This window comes from Simochromis diagramma, unplaced genomic scaffold, assembly GCF_900408965.1.
Source record: "Simochromis diagramma unplaced genomic scaffold, fSimDia1.1 OVJJ01000027.1, whole genome shotgun sequence".
Lineage (NCBI taxonomy): Eukaryota > Metazoa > Chordata > Actinopteri > Cichliformes > Cichlidae > Simochromis > Simochromis diagramma.
The window spans coordinates 131766-147954 of NW_024386904.1; the positions used below are offsets into that span (position 1 = coordinate 131766).

Here is a 16189-nt window from a genome sequence, read left to right on the forward strand (position 1 = left end):
TGTTTTGATAGCTTAATGAAAATCACGTCTCTCTTTTTCAGAATACAGAAAGCACTTTAAGGAAGAATAGCATGTAGCAAGTACTCATTTTATATTATTTGATCAGTATGTATATTTTTTTGTTCTTTAGCACAATCGCACGAAAAGTATGTGAACCTTTTAACTGGTTACAAGACACACACACACACACACACACACACACACACACACACACACACACACACACAAAATAAGGTTTTTCTGCCTCTTTATTTATCACACAAGCGGATTTCGAATGATCAAAAAACAACTTCAGAGAAGCCTTTCAGGTAGCTGCAGACATGCATAGAGAGAACCGATGTCCGGAGACGGTCCTCAGAGAAGTACTCGCTCATTTTGTGCTTTAAAGCAAAATGTGAATGTGGTTTATTTTTCAGAAATATGCAGATAAAACTCAAAAATACTCATTAGCAAATTTCATCACTTGCAAATACATTTTTAACACGTGTAACCCATAAAGGTTACACAAAGAAGTCCAAAAAAATGCATGAATAAACAATGAAACAATCGAAAACAAATAATCAAAATATAGCAATGGCAACATTAAAGGGTTTGTGGCACAGGTAAAATTCTTTGTTCGGTTCCATTCAGATTTATTTAAACAGCGCCAGATCACAACAGTTGTGTCAATGCGCTTTATACTGGAAGGTAAAGATCGTACAGCATTACAAAGAAAACTGAAAAAAGCACAACAATCTTTAATTTTCACTGTCATAATCAAAATTGTCATATATGCCCTGCTCAAGATGTACTGGTAGGCCATTTTCACATTTTACCTTCTTCTTCTTTCCTTTGAGTGCTAGAGACTTGTATTTACAAGGCTTCACACTTTTCATCTTACAGTCAATAACATCAAATTTGTGGGTGATGTATTCATTTTTTTTACCTTTACACAAAGCCTTAACCTTTTCTGCTTTCTGGTTGATAAACGTATTTATTCTCTTGCACTGATTGATGCCATTAACGTTTTTCATCATATCATCACATTTACGAGAGCCGTTTTCTGGAAGGATGTGTTTCCTTTTGAAATCATTGTAAGTTTGCGAGAGCACAGCAGCACAGAGCAGCAGCAACAGCAAACAGGCACTCTGAACCCTCATGATTCCCTGGGGAAGGAAAACAGAGAATATTTAAAGGAGTCTCTCCTCTGTACTGTTTTGGTTTCGTTGATGTAATTCAACAATCATAAAAAACCTACTTAAAAAGCTTAAGATCAAGATAAAAAACATTTGTAGTAATCTAATCTGGAAAATGAACTATGTGGTTATTTTTCTAAAAGCTTTTAGATTACAGGTACAATAAAACAATACTCACAGAAAATGATGTGTAAAATAATGAAAATAATACTGCATAGACTTACCCTACTCTTTCGACTGTTAGTGTTACATTAGAAACAACCACAATTTTGTTTGCCACACTTCTCAAAATTATCTTAGTTTTTGCTTTACTGACAGCAGACTCACCTTGACTTGTGAGTTGGTTGCTGGTTTGGGCACAAGGTGGTCGTCTGCAGCACCAGCTGGTAAAGATATCTTCAGTCAGTGAATTTCCCTGAATGTGGTGAATTAATTCTGTGTCAAACTAGACACAAATCAATGGAGACTTTTCAGGTATTAAGCTTTAGCAAAATCGACCTAATCACAGAAACCACATCATGTTTATCAGATATGCAAATTCACTGAGACTAGAATATGAGGGGTTCCTGTTGTCTTCCTGTCTTTATTGTCTGAGTAGATTCAAACAGATTAAAAGGATTTTTATTTAGCATTTAGAGGATATTATTTCAAAGTGCATTTTATTAAATACATTTATTATAGTGTCACAACAAAAGTATGGAACCCTGTTTAATGTCCCATAAATTTGATCGGGTCTTCATTTTGACACAGAAATTTCACCTCAAAATCCTATGAACTTAAATAATGAGTCAAACACAACTTTTTCTTCATTTGCATTTTAAGATGATGAAACCCCAAATCTGATGTGGATACCGATGTAGACGTGACCAAAGGGCCTAGACCGATTACTGCTGGCTTGGAGCTCTTTGAAGAACAAATACTGAAGAGTTTTCTGACAGACAGAACACCGGACACATACAGATGATGACACCTCTGACTGAATGGGAATAACTACCTAAGAGCCTCCAACTACAAGATTTACAACAATAACAACCCAGTCCTTTACTTTGAGTGTTTCAGTGTGTATATGTGCTGCTGGTATCAGTATCCAAACACTGGTATCTGATGGCAAAACTAAAGCTGGTGTAGTTATTGAACTAGGTTTAACACTAAATTAGCAGGCATTTCAGTCCCAGCGCTCTGATTCCCATCATGGTGAAGAGAGGTTGATTAAATTGGAACATGCAGAGGAATGTTAGAACAGAGGAATTTTTATCCCCCCCCCCCCCCCCCCCAATAAATAGAATAAATAATAAAAATAATAATAAAATATATATATCAGGATGCAAAGAGATTAAATGATGTTTAAGTAGGTCTAAAGATCTCCGTAAATTTTATTACACTTGAGCAAAAAGTTACACAAATGCAAACTTTTGTTAAAATCAAAATAGTTCACAGACTGACCTGTGTGCAGCTGAGGCTCATCCGAAAAGAGAAAATTAGAAAGAAGTTAAATGAACCCCGATTTCTCTGTGTCAGCCCCTTTTATGCTACACAACTTGTACTTATGTCCTGGTTACCACTCACACTAGCACACATAGCTTAGCAACCACATTTCCTGTCCACTTCATGTCTGTACTCTGAGCCTTTATGTGATACACACAAAAACCACACCAGCAGAGTCACAGCAATGTGGCTGCAAATGAAGGAAATGCACCTACTTTCTAGACCTACTTTCTTTACAGCACATACAAATATTTGTGTGTGTACTTTCCAGTTTTTATGTCTATTTACAAAGACATGCTTGCTTTAATACTTAATCACATCCTTGTAAATAACAAACAGTTACAGACACGCAGAACTACTAAACTGTATTCACATTTAAAAATAGTTAGAAAGCAGAAAATAGAGAAGACATATTGTCATCTGCTTTTTTTTTTTTTTTTTTTGCCTGTCCCGTTTGGCTCTTTTTCATCAGAATTATTGTCTAAAGGCAAAGAAAGATGCCCAACGGATTTACTTTACCAAATTGACCATCCCAGCCTTGCCATAATGGTCCATTTGATTCACCTTTTATTGTTTATTTTATTTTCACTTACTGAATATGGGACAGACTTGACTGGGGGAAAGAGGGGGAGAAAGAAAGAGGGAAAGAGAAACAGCTGAGAAGAGGGACGGGGGAGAAGGGCAAAAGACAAAAACCAACAGAATGAGCAGAAAAAAAAAATGCATCTATCGATCACCTGGATCACCTGTTGAGAAAGAAAAAAATTGTCATCTGCTTTTGCATTCAGACCTGACTTGTTCTCCACTTTGGTTCAGGAGGAGAGAGAGGAGTGTAGTGGTGGCTACTTGTGGTGGCTGAGAGTTACGGTACATTATTATCATCATTATTATTAAAGCTATGCATTATATCAGACAGCTGTAGTTAGCACCCTGCTAATCCAATGTAAAAGCAAATCAAAGCTGAAAGTCAGATCATAGTGTTGTACTTTGAATGAAAACGATAGTGTTACACTGTCAGTTACCACCATCGTGGGCATCTCTATGAGTTTATGAACAAAGAAACTGTGAATGCTAATAATCTACTTACAGCATCATGTCACAGTCACAAACCCAGATGTCTACTAGAAAATACCTGAGTTGTTTAAACTGTCACTTTTAACTTTTAACTCAAGGTTTTAAGAGCTCTCATCGTTTTCAAGTATTTCCAGGTGCAGCTTCTTCATTGAATGGCAGGAGCGCCCTCTGCCGTTTACATAGAGAAGGGAAAAGTTCACAGCAACTGGCATTCCCAGGCGATCTCCCTCTCCCACTCAAGATTTATAGTTGAAATGGTAAAAAGGCAAAGGCTAACTTGACAGAATACAGAATAAAGTGAGAACAGAAAAAATATTTCTTTATTAACAAAAGAAGAGATGCAGTTGTTATTGCTAGATCGAGACTTGGCTACTGTTGGCTCTGATAGGGAAACAGCGAGATGGCAAATGTTAATGTAGAAGTACTACATTAGGAACATCCTAACTGAGTGAGTCAATCAACTAGAGCAGCTGTCTTTAATATGCACACACTTACAAAAACAAAGTAATTCTTGCTTAATTGGAAGACAGTGTCTTTTTACACAGTGTGTTTTTTGTCCTGTCTTCCTTCCCTCACCCCCAGTCGATGGCTTCCCCTGTTCTAGCTCTGGTTCTGCCGGAGGTTTCTTCCTGTTAAAAGAGAGTTTTCCCTTCCTGCTGTCGCCAAGTGCTTGCTAACAGGGAGTCCTCTGATTGTTGGTTTTTTTCTCTTTGCTATTGTAGGGTCTTTGGGATTTGGCTCCCTCTGTTGGTCAATGAGATCTTGTGTACTTGCAAATAACTGTTGTTATAAATAAGACCCTACTAGACTGGATGTCCTATGTACAATTGTGAATTGAACTGTACTATATGCTTTATTTATTTATTTATTTTTGCACTTGGTAGTAATAATTTGTCATCTCACTTGCTACTTGTCACAGCCTCCTGTGTTTCAGTTTTCTTTACATACCACCAATTCACAACCATGGTTACATCAAGGTGCTTTATGCTGTAAAGAATCGACAATATTACAGAGAAAACCCCCCAAATCAGATGACTCCCTATGAGAAGCTCTAGGTGACAATGGGAAGGAAAAACTCATCATGCAAAGCCCACCAAAGCATCGCCTTTTGCAGCATAATTAAGAAATGGGTCAGGATCACCTGATCCAACACTAACTATGAGCTTTATCAAAAAGGACAACTGAAAAAAGACAAAGTGCTTAAACAAACACCACACACATAATAAGGATTTCTTTGAGTCTTTAGTTAACACACCATATAGACGACCAACAACACCTTCAAACGAACCTTTCCGGTAGCTTCAGATCAGACATGCACAGCGTTCAAGAGGACAAATGTGTAGAGATGCTTGCTTTAGTTTATTCATGATGTGGGTGTCACCATCTTCCTCACAGGAAAGCAGCTTCAGTTAATAATTTCATGAGTTTCGTCCATAAGACATCAGATGAACATTAGAATAAAACATAGAATAAAAAGTATGAGCACAAGGTTCAAAACAAATTTGAATCTAAAAGTGAAATACAAGTATCTTTACTTTTTATTTTAAGTTATTTACCAAGTTGTGTAAAAAGTCAGTTTCTGATCAAGAATGTTGTTTACATCCATGACACCCTGAACACGTTCAACCTCATGCTCTCTGAAGCTAAGCAGCATTGGGCCTGGGTGGCACTTGGATGGGTTGACAGGTTCCTGCAAAGGTATCAGTTTAATCCTAAATACAAGAAAACAACCCAGCATAACCAGGGAACGTGCTGCTGTGCGGACTCTGAGAATTAACAACATGATGAGTCTCCTTATAAAAAAAACAAACAAAAAAGAAACTAGCAGGAGATCTTGTGAGGGCAACAAGGTAACAGCAGCGCTATATGCAAAATAAGTTTGGAGACATTAAAGAATATCTTTGTCATTCATATATGAATACACCTGTGGATGCATCGGTTATTAAAATAAAACTCTTGTGACGGCCCGTCTAGGGGTGGCCAGACCACAACCATCCTCATCAGACCCCAAGCAGCTACATCACATAACTGGAAAAATTTGATAATGATTTATTTACAATGAGTTGTTTTGTAAGATTATTTGACACAAAGGAAGGAGCTGATTATAACTTCAGGGTGCACCCAATGCCAAAACAACAACAAAGAAAGGAGCCTGTCTCAAGGATTTAACAAACTTAGCTACTCTAAAAGATTAAACCAAATGACAGCAACCTGTCAACAAAAAGGCAGTCCACCCCTACATAAGACGAACAGCATTGGGTCTGCTGGTTGGGATGAGCTGAGGATGAATGACTGGCCGTCCATGGCATTGAAGGAAAACAACACATGTAATCAGGAATTTCTGTGTCTTTATTGAACACAACATAAGCATTCCCAGTATGGTGAAGAATACAAGGGGACATCATAAATAAATAATCAATCAGCAGCTTCTAACAAGACTTTCTGGTAGCTGCAGACATGCACAGCTTCAGGAGGATCAACAGGTGGACCTTAGAGAAGCAAGTGTTTGTGGCACAGGCAAAGCTAAGCTAATATTAAATGTAACATTGTTTATATCCATTTATTACACATGATTTTATATGGGATCTTTGATCAATCTGGTTGCATTTGATAACATCTGTAATTAAAAGGATAATTGTAATTACAATAAGACACAATATGTTTTTTAAAAGGTAATTCCGTTAACATTAAGACTCATAATAACTTTTTACCTGTTAAGATCTGGCTGATCTTTTTTTAACTCTTAAATGCAGTTACAATATTATTTTAGTAACTCATTCCTCTGACTACTCCTTTTGTGTGACTCTGTTAAGAGGCTCCAGCTGCAGCCACAGGCCTCTCTCTGCACGCAGGGCGAGTTGGGGAAGACGGCGAACTCTCCCCGAGCTGCTCCCGAGTTCAGGCTTGACCCCTGGGGTCAGTCGAAACCTGAGCAGGGTCAGCGCTACAACAACTCGAAGCTCCGTAAAAGCTATGTAAATTGTGTAACTCAGCTACAGAAATGTCAGAAGGTCAGATTATTACTTGTGTACAGTCTTTAAGGCTTGTTTGAATCGCTTCCCCTGCTGAGTCTTCCAGTAAATCCAGTCCCAGTGGTGAAAAATGTTTTCTCGCCGATGTGTTACAAGGTCAGTGAGCTCCACTATGGCTGATACGTACTCACTGGGAGACCTGAAGGGACAATCTTCTTAGAAACTGACAACTACAACAAAAATGAAAGATATCAGTTGAAATAAGTGGCTGTTCTCACTCCTGACAGTTGCTGTCATAGCTGAAGGCACATTTTAGTAAACTGTCCAGAGTCAGCAGAGTGATGTGGTCAAACATCTCCAGATTACAATTCGACACCACTTGTCCTGAAAACAAAAACAAGGACGGATTAACAGGATAAAGATATCAGCATAAGCAAGGAAAGAAAATCACATTTGGGGGGTGATTCATGCAGTCTAAGTCTTCAACTTAAAGCAGCTGAACTGTTCAGGATCGGTTTAAGATGTTATTGGACAAACAGTGAACACTATCTCAAATATGGTAACTTATGTTATACGTATGAATTTTAAAGATCACCTAAGTTCTGTGCAGTCAGTGTAGATGTAGATTGTGCGTTTCTCTGTTCAGCCTCCTCGATAATTTAAATGGTAAATGGTCTGCATTTGTATAACGCTTTTCTAGTCCCTAAGGACCCCAAAGCGCTTTACACTACATTCCGTCATTCACACACTGGTGATGGCAGCTACATTGTAGCCACAGCCACCCTGGGGCGCACTGACAGAGGCGAGGCTGCCGGACACAGGCGCCACCGGGCCCTCTGACCATCACCAGCAGGCAAACACGGGGTTAGTATCTTGCCCAAGGATATTTGGCATGCAGCCAGGAGGCAGCCTGGGATCGAACCACCAACCTTCTGATTAGTGGCTGACCTGCTCTGCCACCTGAGCTACAGCCACGCCATTTAAGGAATTTTTTTTTTAAGTTGAGAATAAATAAAAACAAATGAATAAAATACGTATTATTCTATTAGTCTCCCCCCCCCCCTACACACACACACACACACACACACAAAAACAAACAACACCCCTCCATGTAATGTGAATATTACCATGCTTCAACACATTCTGCACTTTCATGAATCTAAAGTAAACAGTCATTTTTTTCCCACTCGTCTTTACTCGATCTGTACAAATCTAAGTTATTATTATTATTAATAAAAGATATAAACATCTCATCAGTGCCACTGTTTGTGTATTGTTTTAAATGACAGCAGTTTGAAAGCATGTGAAAACGTCGGTGTATCCTATGAAAATTGCTGATAAGGAAACATTTGATCTTCTTGAAAGAGTGGCTGCTAAAAGGTGTGGTGCACTAAAACAAATGAATCATAAAACTGAAAAATTTCAAAAGGAAAGAAGAAGAAAACTCCTTTCTGGAGGTGAAGGAGTAACTGATGACTGCAAGTCATCAGTGTTATCAAGATGCTGTCAGACTGCTGGACAATTCTGGAAATCACTACAGAAAATGATGTAGTAGTTTTGTAGAGGGTGTGTTACTCTTCACCAAAAGAAATATGAATAACAGGCATCACATTGACATTGAGTCTTATTCTGCTGAAAGTTTCTTCCGGCTAAATGTAACTTTTTCCTTCCGACCACCAGAATGTGCTTGCTCATAGCAGTTCACTTGATTACTGCTGTTTTTTTTAATACTGTAAGTTGTTTAACTAACAGTAAAGCATCTTAAGGTGGCTGTTACTGTGTTCTGTGTGCTCTTACTGCAATTAAAACCTGAATAACTAATTTAGAATCTGAAAATAACTGAAAAACGTATTTTTCTGATGGTTGTACCAGTTTTAACAATGTTTGCTTGTCTTGTTTGCGACCGGTGGTACCCCTGTATACACTAATCCTATCAACTTCATAACCCGATGTGACTTAATTTAACATTTTCAGAAAACTTGACCTGTGACCCCTGACTTTGAAGCCGAGGTCACTGAGAATCGAACTTGTCTGAGATTTTTAGTAGATGCACCTATGGTATCGATTTCAAAACTCCATGTAGCCTACGTCTCAAGTTATCGCATTCACAAACTTGGTTGTCCACATTGCCCGCTTGGAGGTATGACGATGAGCTGAGGGATAAACTCAAACTGTCATGCGATCAGCTTTGTGTGCATAACTGCATGCGTGATTGTGTGTATCTTACATGCATGATTTTAGATGAGGAGTTAAATACAGCAATGTAGCGCCTCAATATATCAAAATGAAAAGCTGGAGTGAGCAGTCGTTTCTTGCGGGACCACACCACTCCATTACTGATCAACAGACTGTGTCCTGAAACCAAAAAAAAAAAAAAAAAAAAAAAAAGACTTGTAGTTAGGAGCACTGTCGTTTGGCTTTTAGAACAAAATCAATACTGGGAAAGATTTAATTCCAGTAAACTCTGCAACATATGAGGAAAACTGAAATATTTCACTCACCCAGCCATGGGAGCAGGCGGTGAGAAATTAATTCATCTTTCACTGTGATGCTGACTGTTCATCATTTACTTCCTTCAATGTAAGCAAACACCAAAAGCTTTGGAAATGTGGTGTAATTCAGACTGACTGTTGGTGTTTTATAAGCAGAGGTTTGACGTAGTCAGGGTGAAAGAGTCTGACCAGATGGTAGAAAGGACCGAGGAACCAGCAGCAGGAGTGTTTGTATGTCTGCACCAGGTCATCCAACCGCTGGAGGCCTTCTTCTGTGCTCTGCATCTATGATGTTTTATCACAAAACAAGACTTAAAGATTGGTGCTGATTATAGCAATCAAAGAGAAATAGTAACATAGCAACAAAAAGTACATCCTGTTTAACTCTGAAACCTATAGCTGCATCATGTAGAGATTACAAATATTTAAAATAGTTCATATAAAAGGAGGATATCTGTTTGTCGTACCTTCCCAAGATGGTCCAACAGCCATGAACGTGTCTGTGGTTTGCTGAAACAGGACAACCTGTGAGAGTACCAGGTGTGACGCAGCAGCAGCCTCGCAGTCCAAAGTGCAACCACAGCAACCAGTTCAGTACTGAAAATGTACAGGACTGAACAGAGACCTGTCCAGCTGAGGACCAGAGAGAGGACACTGTGCAGGAGAGCCATCACTGAGAGAGAGCAATTAGCATCCAGACGTTCAAGTTTCTCACCACTGGCCCTGCTCTGTTGGTTGTACTTATAGGGGCAAATTGCTCCAGCCCCCACTCACACACACTTGATTATAAATACTAAAATACTAAAAGCTCTAGTTCTAAGTTATGAAATGTACATAGTATTCCATTAGTCTTCTCACATTTTAATATAACTCTACAAACTATTTCACTCTTGCAATCCCCCAACGATAATAATAACATGTAGTCTGAACAATATGGCTACTGCACATGGTAATTTAAAATGATAACTGTATAAAAAAGAAATAAGTGACTGAATATAAAAACAGAAGTCATGATGGCTATAAAAAGGTAAAATACTATGCAAGAACTGCTGTACCAAAAGTAGTGTTGTCGCAATATTTTGGAGAATTCCGATTTTATTTTCATTGTGGAGATTAATTATCGGTACTTTCTGATTTAATGCAGTAACATCTCCATTCTACAGGCTTTGGATTTTAAGATTACACGAAAATGCCCACTTACTTGGAATGCTCCTTGATGGCAGAGAACCACCTCTTAACCTGATCACCTGCTTACCCAGAGGAGCTGCTCTGAGTTTCATGAAATGAGAAAGACAAAGAGGCCGTCATTTCAGTTTGGTTCACTTGCATAAAAGCACAGGGTGAGTCAAACCATGACTTCTGTTTCATTTAGGAGCACTTTGGAAATGAATCAAACTGGATGCTAATTGGTCTGACTAAAGCTAGCTAGCGACTAAAAACTAGAGGAAAGTTGACTCTCAGGAATGAACTTAAGAAAATTCAAACTCCTTCATTATCAGTTTAGTACGATGGACACTTGTTTGTGAAGCTCTGTGGAACCTTCAAAGTTGTTTTGTGATAACCTGATTCCTTTTATTTTAAATGAAGAAGCTTCATTATAGTTAAGTTAAAGGATAAACTGGTGCTTTTCTACTCTGAGCACTCAAAGTGCTTTTATACAACTTGCCTCATTCACCCAAGCGCTTTTTTCTAAGATTTACCTATGCAAGTGCTTTTTAATGCTCACACACAATCAAACTCCGATGGATGCACCGGAGAGCACCTTGGAGTTAGTGTCTTGGTATGAAGGATACCTGGCGACTGGAGCAGAGTGAATCACCAACCTTCCGATGTGTAGGCCACTTTCTCGACCTCCTGTGTTTGTGTATGTTTATATATGTATGTATATTTGTACACACACACACACACTACTTTGAAAAAAATTAGACTGTGGATGTATATTTCTGCATCAAAAAGTAACTGACTATTAATATGAAATGGATAATATGGGTGACTTTGCCAGTGTTTATATCTGTTTTGGATATGATTCAGGTGAATTGACACAGGGTCATATCTATAACATGCAGGACACCGACCGTGTACTGCTTTTGTTAGTGTAAACTTCCTCATTATTTGAAATCTTGAGTATTGACAGTGAGAAAAAAAAACTATTAATGTTTGTTACAGGTGCAGAATGCTGCGATCAGTGGAAAGACAGGGCTTGCGTGTACAGACGAGCAGCACAGGTGGAATGCAGGGACAGCAAAGAACCTTGAACCTAAACGTCTAAGCCAGATAAACGTCAGACATCACAGGGCAGAGCAGCAGTACGATGTGAACTCCCGGACTGCAGTGACACAATCTCTCCCTAACACACCATATCACCTTACACATCAAGACTTTATTGACAGTGTTAGCAAAGCACCAGTGAAGACACTTTTCCTCCTCAAGAACACATTAATTGGAAAGTGTTACAATGCCTCGCCATCTGCAGGTCCTCACCGCAACAGTAAAGTTGATGAGCAATTTCTTCAGCCACACCAAGCACACAGTTACAAACTAAGCTGTAATCCATGCAGGGCATTCTACCAGGCATACATTGAAGTTTCTGAAGAGCGAGCAGAACAATTTAAGATTCTCCACAAAGTTGATCATCATACCATTGATGAGATCAATGGTTTCTGTGGGGACTGACAGGCTTTGTCAACCCTAACAAGGGATCGGGGAATTGCAACAACATGCAATTTAAATCCTTCATCCAGCTCAACAAGGTCGATGCCTCGAACCTTGTGTAGGACTTCCAAGCCTTCCTTGGAAAACTTGGTTAGATCAAAATGTTTCTTGATCAAATGCCAAGAATTCCGCAGCTGTTGGATTCGGTAGAGAGAAAGGTTGAACTTTGAGAACAACAGCTTCAACCTTTCCAGCCATCTCGGTTCGATTACGATGCCATCAAAATCGAAGTCAGCATCTAGTTGCTCACCAGCATTGTCAACAGTACTAGCCTGCAGAGGAATGAGGATCTCTGGGTCAGTCAGGAAATATGGAACACTGGAGGCACTTGAAAATGCTGTGGCCAAACCATCCATGTTCTCCCTAGCAACATCCTCCATGGCTCGTGGAATCTGGTAAGTAAAAAGAAGAAAAATGGGGTAAGTACACACAAAAATAAGTACAATAAGTACACCTTTTAAACGGATGACTCCGTATCGACCAAATGGCGAGGCACGGATGCGTGGAGGATATGGGAGGGTTGGTGTACCAGCGGTCTCTTCCTCCCAGTGTGACAAATGAGTACATGGCAGCTGGGTGGGCCCCACGAGAGACCCAGGCTGTCTGTGGGCACAGCAGACAGGGCGGGATGATTGGCTCCGGTTTCAACTCAACTCCCTCTTCACAGAGCGTCCTCCGCGGTCTCCAGCCTCAGCGTGCGGGTTGTTCAAGGCAACATATGGCTGAGAGCTGTGGCTGTTTGCATGGTGACAAATTGATGTTGCGCCTCCTTTTCCCATTCCTGTTCCTCTGAAAAATGCTACAAATGGATATTGGGCTGGAGGAGACTGAGAGATGATGTATGACTCATTGTACATTAATTCAATGAGAGAACAGCGCTTAGTCCATAAATCTCATCTCTACACGTGCACTAGCACACATCACTGTCCTTTTAATGAATGTTTTGAATGCGCAGCCATAAAGGTTGGAAGGAGGAAAAGAAAGTGATTCACAGGCAGAGCCTGTTTTTTTTCCTCGCACTTTTGTTGCCTTATGGAGCAGTAATAGTAATAAGAAAAAATCCATTAAATTCTGTGGTGTTCATTGGATGAAACTGAGTTGTACTCACTGCCACAGCTTGCCCAGTGTCTTGTTGAGCTCAGTGTCATGTGTCGCAAATCCACTTGTCTTCCAGGCAGCTCTCCAGTTTGGGCGTCACCCTGGCTGGGCACGCTGCCTTCTGCACTTCAGGCCTTACTGGAGAGGACAGACACTCTGAATCCAATTCATGTTGGGATGCAGACCCATCAGTTCCCGCTCGACTTGCTGTGATAATGGCCTTTTCCCCTCAATCATGTTTGCTGCTGCAAAGATCTATTGACTCCAAGCTCCAAGAGCTTTCTAGTTGTGTAAAGACTTTGCAGAAAGTGTGTACCGCACATAAATAAGCAAAATCGCAGATTTAGTCTATTGAACTTTCCATTCCACATCACATCTTTCTTCAGGACCAGGCAAACTGAAAAGGGGTGGTGACATTCCACTCTTTATAGCACTTTTTGAGGTCATGTCTCTCCACCCCTTGTGTCTTATCAACATTCTCACTCCTAACTCGTCAAATGTGTGACGCATGGTCAGGCTCCCTCTGCTTCATTTATCGACACAGCCTGTTGTCCAAATCCCATTGTACCGTAACATGAAAAAAAGATAGAAAACTATTACTTATGAAAAAGTTTTTTGTTAGTTCATGAACATGTGGTGATTTTGAATTTCATGCATGCCATGTGCTCTCTGTCTGGTATTCACTATATTGAGCAGCGGCCAGTTTGTGCAAAAATCTCGACCCTGTTATGTTTTTGATTGTAACGGGGTTGAGATTTTAATACTTTGGTTGTTAAGTTATCCCATTATTTAAATTAATTGTTATTATATTCAATCACCATTCTTATACTGCATGCATGCTGAATGTGATTTATGTTCCATGTTAAGGATGCGAGTAAGATGGCACCAACAACAGCAGCAGAAAGGCAAAGGAAGTATCGGGAACGCCTTAAAGCTGATCCTGAAAGAAGGGAGAGAAACCTGCAGAGTGAGCGTGAGAGATGGAGGCAACTGTCAAGGTGACACTCAAGAAATGTGTGGAGGGCACACAAGAGGACCTCATTGAGCTCTTCCAGAGCTTTGTAAAGAAATTTAAAATGAATCACTTTAATATCGAGCAGCAGTATGCCTGAAGAACAACATGTCAGGTGAGGAGACTTTGATACATGTTGACTTCTCAGAAAACTACAGCTGTAAATACAGTTCTCAAGTTCAGGTGGTCCACTCTGGGGCTTCACATCAGCAGGCCACCTTTCATACTGGTGTGTTGTATGTTGGTAGACTCTCAGAACCTGTGAGCTTTAGCACCATCTCCCCCAGTAGACATAAAGGACCTCCAGCAATATGGCAGCACCTAAATCCTGTGCTAGATTCCCTTCAAGGCCAACATCCACAAGTGTCTGTGCTGCACTTTTTAAGCCTGTACGTGATACAAACAACAAAGAAACTTCTACCTTTTCACTACAGAACTGGACAGAAGAGGATTCAAGGCTGGTCTTGGATTTTCGAGGCAGTCATGGAAAAGGAGCACCAGATGGTGTCGGGGGAGCCTTAAAAAGAGCAGCTGACATGATGGTAGCAAAGGGGCATGACATCCCAGATGCAGAAGAATTATTCAGGGTCTTTTCTGAAACAAACACAAGTGTGAAACTGTTCTTTGGGAAAAGTGAAGATGTTGAGGAAGCTATGAAGAAAATGCCAAAGCAGATACCAGCTGTTCCTGGAACCATGAGAATTCACCAGGTCATTACTGTAGCTCCAGGAGAACTGATGGTTCGTGATGTAAGCTGCATGTGCACAACATGGAAGCAGTTTAACTGCAAGTGCTGCAACACCCAGTGTTTCACTTTTGGCCAGAAGATAGAAACAGCTGTATCACAGACAGGCAGTGGGGGGAATCCAGAAAAAGAAATCCAGTGGGAAAGTCCAGAGCTGATTGGTAAATGGTGTATTCTCAGATATGACGATGATTTGTATCCAGACATCATTCTAAACATACAAACAACACAAGTCCAGGTCAAATGCATGCATCGTGTTGGGTCAAACAGATTGTTCTGGCCGCATCAGGATGATATCCTCTGGATCAATTGTGTTAATACAGTATGTCAAAATGAAAACATAACTGTAAATCCAGGCACGTGAGGTTGTGCTGAAAAGGATGATACCAAACAAGGCAAAGGAAATAGTTTTTAAATGTAAAATGTGGAGGGAAAATCAAAAGTAGTAAAAAATGGCCAATTACACCCTGGACCCCAGAGGGTTAAATGTTTTTTTTTTTTAAAGTAACGCAATAGTTACTTTTCAAGTAATTAATTACTTTTAGAATATTGTAACTCAGTTACTAACTCAGTAATTTTTTTGAAGTAGTAACTAGTAACTATAATTGAATTACTTTTTCAAAGTAACTTGCCCAACACTGCTGATAACTCTAGTGATGTGATGTGATCTGATCACTGGCTTTTTCAAGAGCAGTCAGCAGTTTGAGTCAAAATAAAAATATATTCCCATCTGTCTATCAATACAAAGAGTGCGTTTGTTATTTAGTGCAATATTCACTAGTACTTCAATTTCTTTTATCCCTTCCTCAAAATGAAACAATCTTTGAGCCATGAATACTGAACATTTAGGGAGTGAAGACTGACAACTCCCCCCTCTTTTGAAGGCAGGGGGACGTGCACGGTCCTTGCAGCGTGAACTTGCCTGACTGTCTGGCTCCACCACCAGCTGAGACACAGTCTAATTTTCTCTTTTACACAGCAAAATGGGGTTCTTTAAGTGTAAATCTGCCCGACTTGGAGGACTGGCATTTGCTGTCGTTGGTTCGTCTGTTGGTTCGGGCCTCCTGAAACTCTCTGAAATAACTGTTCATCCAAGTCCACACTGGTGTCCCTTTCTGAAGGCATGGAAAGCTGTTTGCCAAAAAATTTCTCTTTGCTAGGTTAGCTGTCAATAGTTGGACAGGCAGAGATGTGCTCTCATCGAGTGCCAAGTGGAAAATGAGCTCCTGTGCGAGCTCAGCCTTTTATATTCTCCCCTCGGCTGTGTAAATTCCCCAGTCGTCTTTTTTAACTTATGTTCGGTAAAAATGAATTAGGGTTTGAGGGTTAGGGGTTTGGGTTAGGTTAGGGGGTAATAGCCAGTAGTCGACCGAATAAAATTGGAATAAGTGGAAAAGTAAGCGTGATAGAGGAATGAAAGTGGT

General features: G+C 40.0%; 2 long non-coding RNA genes across 3 annotated transcripts; both read right to left on the minus strand.

Moving 5' to 3' along the window:
* Nucleotides 1-230: 230 nt before the first annotated feature.
* On the minus strand, nucleotides 231-2838 carry LOC120735486. Of its 2 annotated transcripts, none has more exons than XR_005696268.1 (3): nucleotides 2619-2838; nucleotides 1503-1620; nucleotides 231-1145 (listed from the first exon to the last, which is right to left on the minus strand). It is a non-coding gene; the product is annotated as an uncharacterized LOC120735486 (long non-coding RNA). The 2 variants fall into 2 exon arrangements; XR_005696269.1 differs by having other exon boundaries at nucleotides 1503-1590; nucleotides 2619-2833.
* Nucleotides 2839-7819: 4981 nt separating this feature from the next.
* On the minus strand, nucleotides 7820-10698 carry LOC120735488. Its single transcript, XR_005696272.1, has 3 exons — nucleotides 9666-10698; nucleotides 9208-9483; nucleotides 7820-9061 (listed from the first exon to the last, which is right to left on the minus strand). It is a non-coding gene; the product is annotated as an uncharacterized LOC120735488 (long non-coding RNA).
* Between the last annotated feature and the right edge of the window lie 5491 nt (nucleotides 10699-16189).